Here is a 9,677-nt window from a genome sequence, read left to right on the forward strand (position 1 = left end):
TTGTTCTTTCATACATGCACACAGTGTGTAGCAGTGGTGTAAAGTAACTAGTAGTCTACATTTACTTTACAAGTACTGTACTTAAGTACTATAGGAGTATTTCAAATTCTCAATACTTTTACTTCTACTCCACTACATTTATGACATGATGGCTATACGCAAATAGCCGATCTACAAGCTCACAAAGTGACGTGTTGTGAGCTTGTAGAGCTTGTAGATCTGCTATTTTTAAAGGATTTTAATTTTTTTATATATTTGGAAACTGTTATGATTACTGAGAACTTTTAATTTTAATAGGCTACTTAAGTTTTCATTTTTTATACATTTGGAAACTGTTATGATTACTGAGAACTTTTACTTTTAGTACTTAAGTTTATTTTGACACCAATACTTTTGTACCTTTTTCTTATTCCACTAAATGTTTTATTCCAGACATCTACTTGTAAGTTGTAACACAGTATGTCTACATTAGAATGTTGATACTGTACTTTTTCCACCACTGGTGAGTAGGATTGGTTCTCAAAGTGGGGTCCGGGGACCCCGAGGGGTCCTTGAGGGAGTTCCAGGGGGTCCCCAGGCCCCAGCCAAATGATAGATAGTTATGAACCAAATAGACCCTTATGGGTCTGTAGCTCAGAAACCCCCCCCCCCCCCCCCCCCCCCCCGCTCTCCGCAATTCTCCCCCACTCCTTCAGCTTCTGGCTAGGGGAAACACTGCACACTATAGATATGCTGGGCCTTAAAATGCTATGCTTTTAGCCCAGTTACGGATACTACGAGGCGTTGTGAGCTGGTAGATCGGCTATTTTCAGCAAAGAGGTTTGGTGTAGAGGGGAAAAAGCAGTACAGAGTGAAAGGTCAAGTTTATTAAGTATTGACGGTTCAAGTGGTTAAATATCTGAAAACACAAATTGACATGAATCCAAAATATACTGATGATCATGCTGTCAAACAATGAAACTACAGTATATTGAATCTATGAAAAGGTTGTGGGGGTCCTTGCTTCATCTCTTTCTCAACTAAGGGGTCCTTGGCCTGAAAACGTTGAAGACGCCTTGACTACACAAATAGGCACAAAAAGGCATTTTTCAGACTGCACTGCATCCTTTCTGATCGAGCCCTTATGCCTCATTCACACTACAGATATAAACCAGCTTTAACCTGTTATCAGTTCTCGGCCCGCCGGCGGGCCCAACGGCCGTACTTTGACAAACATTCACGTCCACGCAAGCGTGTGTTTCACCTACACGGGCATGCCGCATATCTATAGAAAGCCACAAGTCTTGTGATTACAGAGCTCGCCACGTGTGTGTAGCATCAAAACTCGCGCTACTATCAACGTTGAAGTCCGACATACATAAACAAACAAATGTTGATAAAGTTGTAACTACTCACGTTCAGAGATGGTTTCTAGTCCACCAACATGATCTATTTCCACAATAATGATGTTCTTAGTTCGTGTAAAGTACACATAATCCAAGCCATTGACTGAAAATAGTCCAAACCATGTTTTCCTTCATGCCATCACTGTTCTGGATTGGCAGACATACAAACATGATGACGACGAAAGACAACTCTTCACGGTGTTTTGCATTTAAATCCAGTCCACATTTTCAGGATAAAATCATAGCTCAAAATGGCCCCCAAACGATTGACACTTCATTTCACCCAATTGGAGCTTCTAGTCCTGTCCCATCCCCCCAATAGCAATCAATGGTCTGTGTTCAGAGGCGGTGCATGGCCATGTTTCCTGTGCCATAGATTCAGCCAGTGGCAACAGGTTGTTCTGATGACTGGCACATCTTATAGCCAATAGAATTCTCAGAAAAATGATGCCTAATTTGTTTTGGCTGAAGTGAACTATATACCCAAAAACCCCTGCGTAACAGCACCACTGGACGTGCGTAAATACGCAGCAGCGCGCCGAATGTCAGACCAAGAGTGTTAGGGCTGTCAGTAAAATAAATAAATAAAATAATAATAATAATAAATAAATACAAATAATAAAAAATTAAAATAAAAAAAATCCAGTCTATTAGCCCTTTTTTGACCTCTTTATATGATATATGCAAATGTCTCCAAATGAAAACGCATAAACATATACTTAGTAAAACATGTGTAAAATATTCATATTCTGTAGTTTTATCATGTCCTTTGAAATTGGGCTAGGTAAGGCTTCAAAATGTGTCCACATTGTGTTTTTCAGCTCCTATATGATAATAGCAGTGTTATGCAGGCATCTATTTACTGAAAATATTTAGGCGAGGATTAAAAACCTGCTATTCCAGTAAGTTAAAACTTGCATTACTCAATGTCAGTTGCACACAGAGTGATTATTTATTTCTGGGTAAAACTTCAAAATGTTTCCTTCAAAATGAGACCATGCCCAATGCATTACTCCAAATGGTTTAAAAACAACAATCAATTTACTTTGGGTACGTTGTGTATAGGCGTTTATTTTGCAAATTATACAGGATTGTTAACAGGTTAAAGATGCAGCACACACAAAGAACAAAGCTTTGAAAGCTTTAAAGCTGGTTTCCATTGAGATTACATTGAATTACCAAGCAAAACGTTCAACTATATATCTGTAGTGTGAATGAGGCATTGACTACAGACCGAAAACATATCCCATTGTAACTCTAGTTGTATCATCCCTCCACAGGCATTAGCTCTGCTTTGTGGGGATCAGATCAAGAGGAGTTAAAGTAGGCTATAGATTGGCTCAGCTGGTACTTATGTACCCATGGATGTGCTTTTCCATGGAAAATAAATATCTTACAAGTGGCTAATAGTTTTGAGTGAAAATGACAGCTGCTGTAGACAGTCTCTCTTCCTTTTCAGACACACAATTACACTTCACTTTTTATCCCCTCACAGCTGCAGTAACAACTGCAGTTAACAGCTTGAAGCCTATAGTGTCCCTGTTCCTAATCGTCATTGATCTGTTATTTTACTCTGTGATTAGATTTTCCACATAAAGAGACTTTATTTGACTTTGACACTCACTTTGGGACCTGCAATTTGAGGATTTAAGTTATGTTTAGCTTCCCTGTGTGAGCTAGATTAGTTACGCAACTTTTAATGACTGGCAATGTCACAGTGAAGGTGAGATAAAGGCACCAAAAAGGTCTGGTCCCTAGAAAGAAAGAAAGAAAGAAAGAAAGAAAGAAAGAAAGAAAGAAAGAAAGAAAGAAAGAAATTAAAAGAAAGAAAGAATGTCAATGTATTGGACTGTCAACTATTTGCCTTCTAATATTTCCCACTCTTTCACAGTCTGCTCCTTGCAGACCCGATTTCTCTGGACGCATTAACAGTTAGTGTGCCTGCTAGTGTGGCATGTGGCCAAGGATTTATTTGTTTGCTTATATTACATTATTAAATGTTCTCAATAGAACCTTTAATCAAATCATTTCAGTTTTTCAAGTTGTCGCTCACACCTACATACTTACTTTCAAATCCGACTGATCCACCCGCCAGCCGGCTGCTCCTCCCTTAAACCAATTGTAATATAGGATATCAGAATCTGCATTTGACCCAAAACCTGGCGTTTCATCAACCTAAAGAAGCACTAGGATGAAAAGTAGGAGCCAGGAAACAGTAAAAAAACCTTTGTCACTTTCAGTACTTCTGTCAGTTTAATTGTAAATAATTACATTTAGCCTAATTTAATTAATTATGCCTCTAGCCTAGCGCATTTAAGTGTGGTTTTACATTTCTTTGCTCTCCTGTTTATCTCTGTACTGCTAGTAATAAATGTAAATTAGCACACTGGTACATTTCCAGGCTGTAGCTAATTAAGATTGCCAACAAACTGTCACAGTTTACCAGAGTTCAGCCAAGGCAAATGGAACTCTTTAATTTACTCTGTTCAGAGATCGGGAAGCACAAAATGTCGAGTCAAAGGCCGTGACTGGCAGCTTTGTTTTTGAGTTGTGTAATTAATCTTTCACTTTTGAACATTTCAAACTGTGCCAAATGGAATCTGCCAAGTGTATTTATTTTTGACAAGTGACTTGGCTGTAGGATGAAAGTTGTTGCTAGAACAACCAATTTCAACATTCCATGAACACAATGCTATCAAATGCTCTTAGCAGGGTTTCCCCGGTCTAACCTCACGGGGGTTTTCATATTATATTTAAATGCACTATTTTTAGCCCTGCTAGCAGCGGAGCCTCTGGGGCGGCCGTAGCTGAGTGGTTAAAAAGGAAGGTCGCCGGCTGGAATTTCAGCTATGGGTCCAAGTATCCCTGAGAATCATGCCTAAAGCTGTGTTCACACTACAGATATATAGTTGAACGTTTTGCTTGGTAATTCAATGTAATCTCAATGGAAACCAGCTTTAAAGCTTTCAAAGCTTCGTCCTGAGCGTCTCCTGTATCTTTAAAGCTGGTTTCCATTGAGATTACATTGAATTACCAAGCAAAACGTTCAACTATATATCTGTAGTGTGAATGAGGCATAAGCCCCTCAGCCACCCTCAGAAAATGTATTTTATGTATGGTGTGACTGTAAGTGGTTTTGGGATACATTTGTGGGGTGGGTGGGTGGGTTGGGTGGGATGGGATGTAGTATGTTATGAATTGTTAAAGTATTTTGAATCTTTTTTAAATAAATATTTATATTGTGAGTCTGGCGAAGAGGATGTTATCCTGTGCCAGATTTTTTTCAATACATTTTCAATACGTTTCAATAAAGTAGGGGAAAAGTCAGTGGTTACACAAAGGTTTATTTGGGGTTCATCTGGGGTAAAACAAATTCCAAATTTATGGAGAAGGTCTTTTGAAAATGATGCAAGTCTGGCAAGTGTGTTTCTGACAGCAGTCAAACATTAAAATACCACAGACATCCTTGGGACAGTGTCCTGTGGGTCCTAGTTTGTTTTCTTAATTGGTACCCAAAGTAACTGAACAGAGCAGAGATCTCTGTAAGAGCTACCCAGTAGGCTTGTTGTAGAAACAATCTGTTATTAGGATAGGTAAGGGAGTCACTTAAAGGTAGTCAGCAGTCTCAGCACACAGTAGAAGCATGTGGGGACTGAGAGCCGCTTAATCACTTTGCTATCTAAGGGTCGTAAATAACTCATTGTAGAATCTGTATTATTGCGACCGTAGGTCGCAAGTTTACTATTAGAAACGTCCGCGTGTAGACATGTACACATTTTTACAGTCTATGGTTTTGCCACTCTGACATCAGGCTCTGATGTCACTGTGATGTCCGGCACATATTTGTCCATGTATTCATGTATCTCTGAAGGTCACGCCTGACACTGTGGTTCCCTTGACACATCACTGTAACATCACCTATACCCATATATGAAGATCCCCTGATGTCATCGATATATATCACTGGCCAGATGGCCAAGACATGGCCCATATCTGTGTGGCTGGTTCAGATAAGGATATCCATGTATGGGCATAAAAGATATTGTATGTTGTGATTTCATGGGAACCCCTCTAACAGAATCCCTTTTACTGTATGCCCATACAAGGAGATCCCTGATCCCATCAATATTAAGCCCATATCTAACAGCACTTCATATGGGAATGCCCATATATGGAGGAAGACAGTTGGCTACACTCACAGAGTTACATTAACACTGTGGATTTTACAGCTGTTTCATTCATTGGTTGTTTTGGCACGCAGTAACTGTATGTGAAAAATGTATTTATTGAGTTATTTGGGTAACAAGATTCTTCCTGCTTCATTATGCTGTCTCTTCCCCCAAAAGTGCTGGATGCTGTATTGCTGAAGGTGCAACGTTACTGGAAAAGCAGCCCCAAGGTTAACAGTGTGTCAGACAGTCAACAGTATGTTTGTGCTGTGCTCTTGAATCTTTTGGAACACATTTGAAATTTGATCCATAAATGTGCTTGCGGAAGAGCATAAACAAACCTTGTGGTGTTAAATAGAGTACGAGGCTGAAATGCAGTCATGCACAAAGGACATTGTAATATTCACTAAGCCTGTGTTTGGTGACAGGCCAGATGAGGCAGTCTAGAACTGAGGAAAAAAAACATAGTTCTCGGAATTCTAAAACATTTTGGACACATTGAAAACTACATTTTAAAAAAAGAAATACAATGTGAAAAGACTTTCATCTATACCATGTTTATACAATTAGAAACTACAGTCTTTAGCTGAGATGCTGCTAACAATTGTTTACTGAGGTCACCCATGCTGTCACTTCTACTCACACGCTACACACATTGATCTTCTTCTTCAACCAAAACTCTTAAGAAACCACCTTATATACAGTATATAGCACTCGCCCACCAACAGCCTGCAGGCTGTGAATTTCAATAGGGATACAAAAGAATTGAGTTTGTAATGTCATAATTATAGCTCAGAGCTGAAGGGGTTACATATCAATAACACATGTTCAAGTGGTGAGATCACACAAGATTATCAACAAAAGCACCCGCCCAGATAGACTTTACTATGTTTAATGTGGCGTGATAATACATTTCCTTGTTTATAAATACAGGTCTGTCCAGCCAACACACAAGTACTATGTCAAAAACCCAAACTATGGCTGGTCCATGGATGAAACACCGGAGGGTATTTAATTTGAGATGGAGAGGTGTAAATGGTCTGCCTCTATATTGTCTGCATTGGCTCTTTGTTTGGATAAAGTGCTAATAAAATGTCTATTAGATTTTCAAGATGGAAAAAGTTCACTTTACCTCCTGAGCCATTACCGCCCCTATGGGCACAAAACTCTTCGATAGACTTTGCTTAACCACTTAAACCCTATACTTAGTTCATCGGGCTGCTTTTCTACTACACCAAATACCAAATGTTCACCCCAGAATAAGGATGCTATATGGGTTTATGTGGTTAGGTATCTTCATATACTGTAACTCGAAGCCTTCAACAGGGGGTCCGGGACCCCTAGGGGGTCCTCAGAGTTACTACAGGGGGTCCTTCAAATCTTTGTGTGATAGAAACTTTTTTCTCCTTTTTCATATTAACCACTTGAACCCTAACGTCCATATTCTGAGAACTTTAGCCAAAAATAGCAGATCTACCGTTGGCTGCTTGTAGATCGTCTATTTTCGGTGGTTTGGTGTAGAGCAGGGGTGTTGTTGGCTGGATTATTCATGAAGCTTTCCCGGAAGAGAAAGATCCCATGATTGGCCGCTAGTTGCGCTGTTTTCCCCCCACGAGGTACCAAAAAGATTCGTTCTCCACTGGACCCCATTCAGTTTCCTCTTTGATTTTCTAACCTTAATAAACATCGTCATAAATACTTTATGGTTCCTGTCGCTAGTGAAAAACTGCCTTTCAATTACCATGACATGCGTTTTGTGCAAATATGGTCCCATTTATGTTAAAATTGATGATAAAGTTGCGGGGGGCGTCTTCTTCGTGTGCTGTATTTCGGGAGGCTCCGACCACATTCTCCCATGTATCCCTGTTGCATGTGACCGTTGGCAGCCAATAGCATTCCTTATGATTCCTGGGGTACCATTCAAACAATGATGGCGACACCCATACAAGGGACAAAAAAAGCGTCATTTTCGCCGCATAGAAACCAATGGCTTCGCACGTCCATATTTTTTACAGTCTATGGTGTAGAGGGGGAAAAAAGAGCACACTACGTTACAGAGTGAAAGGTCAAGTTTATTAAGTATTGACGGTTCAAGTGGTTACATATCTGATAACACAAATTGACATGAATCCAACATACACTGATGACTGTGCTGTCAAACGATGAAACTATTATGGAATGTGGGGGTCCCTGCTTCATCTCTCTCTCAGCTAAGGGGTCCTTGGCCTGAAAACGTTGAAGACCCCTGCTGTAACTGGTTCTCACTAGTGCTCTTTATAATGTTACAATCTCTGTTTACTCACTCTCTTGCCTACCAATATCATCATCGATGGCGATTCCTAGCTACAGTAATTGAAAGTACAGCTTTTCAATTCCATTAAATAACCAATGTCACTGGTAGGCAGGTTTCTAAAACAGGGTTTTAGTTTGGATGTTGATTGTCCACAAGCAAACATTTTAATAATATGGTTATGCAACAAACACACCAACAGGAAAGTAATCGTGCTACTTCAGAGCAACATTATTTTTGCTTGCACACAATTGTACATTTAAAAATATACATTAATTACCTCAGCAAAATTGTTCAGTGTGCAGGATTTATTTAATGAGCTAGGCTCATACTGTTTAGTCTTTTCACTGGTGGAATTGCAAGAAAGTGCAGCTTGCATACAAAACATTTATTATACCTTTTACGTTCTGCTTCATATGGAGCCCAAAAAGAATTCTTCACCATGTCATTTTAGGGGCTCCGTAGCTTTATCATAACAAATAGGAAAACTAGGCTGGAAGATGTTTCATAGTTGTCATGTGTGTGTGTGTGTGTGTGTGTGTGTGTGTGTGTGTGTGTGCGTGTGTGTGTGTGTGTGTGTGTGTGTGTGTGTGTGTGTGTGTGTGTGTGTGTGTGTGTGTGTGTGTGTGTGTGTGTGTGTGTGTCCACACTGCAATGAAGACACATGGGTTTGAGTGCATGTGCTGTCTCACTGCACCGTAGGCTCCTTGGGATGAAGAAAACCCATCAGTCAGGCAAGCAGACTGGGAGGGTGGTGGTGGTGGTGGGGGGGGGGGGGGCTTAAAGTAGAAACTCTCCTAAATCCACACCACTCTCCTCCAGCACCTAGGGCAAGGTGAAGCATGACTCAAATAATTTCAACCTCCCACCCAATCCCTGAAATCACAGCTCAGTCCCCTGTGTGAAACGGTCCATGTCCAGTGGTATTTACACTTCTGTGACACACACACACCATTGTCTTTTGCACTAGCAAAAGACATATCGTCGTTGTTGGGTGGAAACCTCATATCTTGCAACGCGGCTTGTATATTCTGAGCTTATAGATCTTCTATTTTCACTAGTTTGAGTCCCAAGCAAACGTCTAATCTCAACCTGAAAAGTTTGGACAAATACAGATTGGACAAATGTATTACCAGAAACCAGTAAGACTCCCTAATCGGGAGATAAGCGACTGTCAGGTTGCATACACAAGAAGGCGCAGAGGCAGTGGTAGCCAACCAGTAAGACTCCCTAATCGGGAGATAAGCGACCGTCAGGTCGCAGCGTGATTTTAGGGCAAAATGTGTAGGAGCAGTGTCCAAAAAATGTGTTTGAAAAAATATATGGGACAGATCCATGTTGATTACATGAGTGTAGACATACTATGTACCGATTTAGCCAATCAGGAGGGAATATGGGAAATGGGACAGATCCATGTTGATGACATGACTTTAGAGATGTGTACCGCTTTGCGTGATTTTAGGGCAAAATCTGTAGGAGCAGTGTCCAAAAATGTGTTTTGCAAGAATCACCCTCATGGTGGCGCTAGAAGAGGGCCATGTGAGTAATGAGGGTTGTGGTTTGGCAGCCAAGGAGTGTGTGTGCAAAGTTTAGCATGGATAGGGGCAGTGGTGGCGGAGATATGAGTAGGGCAAAAGTGTGACATGACGTGTCACGGACAGACTGACAGACAGCCGGTGGAGGTTTTGATAGTAACTGCGACCTGACGGTTGCAAAAATGAAAATAAAGAAGCACACTAATTGACATCGGTGAATGTGTCTGTAGTAATAGTCAACTGACTAGTCTTATCTCAGGTGGGCCCGCAAGCTTCTCAAACCTGGTTTCACCTTGTC

Source organism: Nannobrachium achirus (genome assembly GCF_963921795.1).
Source record: "Nannobrachium achirus genome assembly, chromosome: 8".
NCBI classification, from domain to species: Eukaryota; Metazoa; Chordata; class Actinopteri; order Myctophiformes; family Myctophidae; genus Nannobrachium; species Nannobrachium achirus.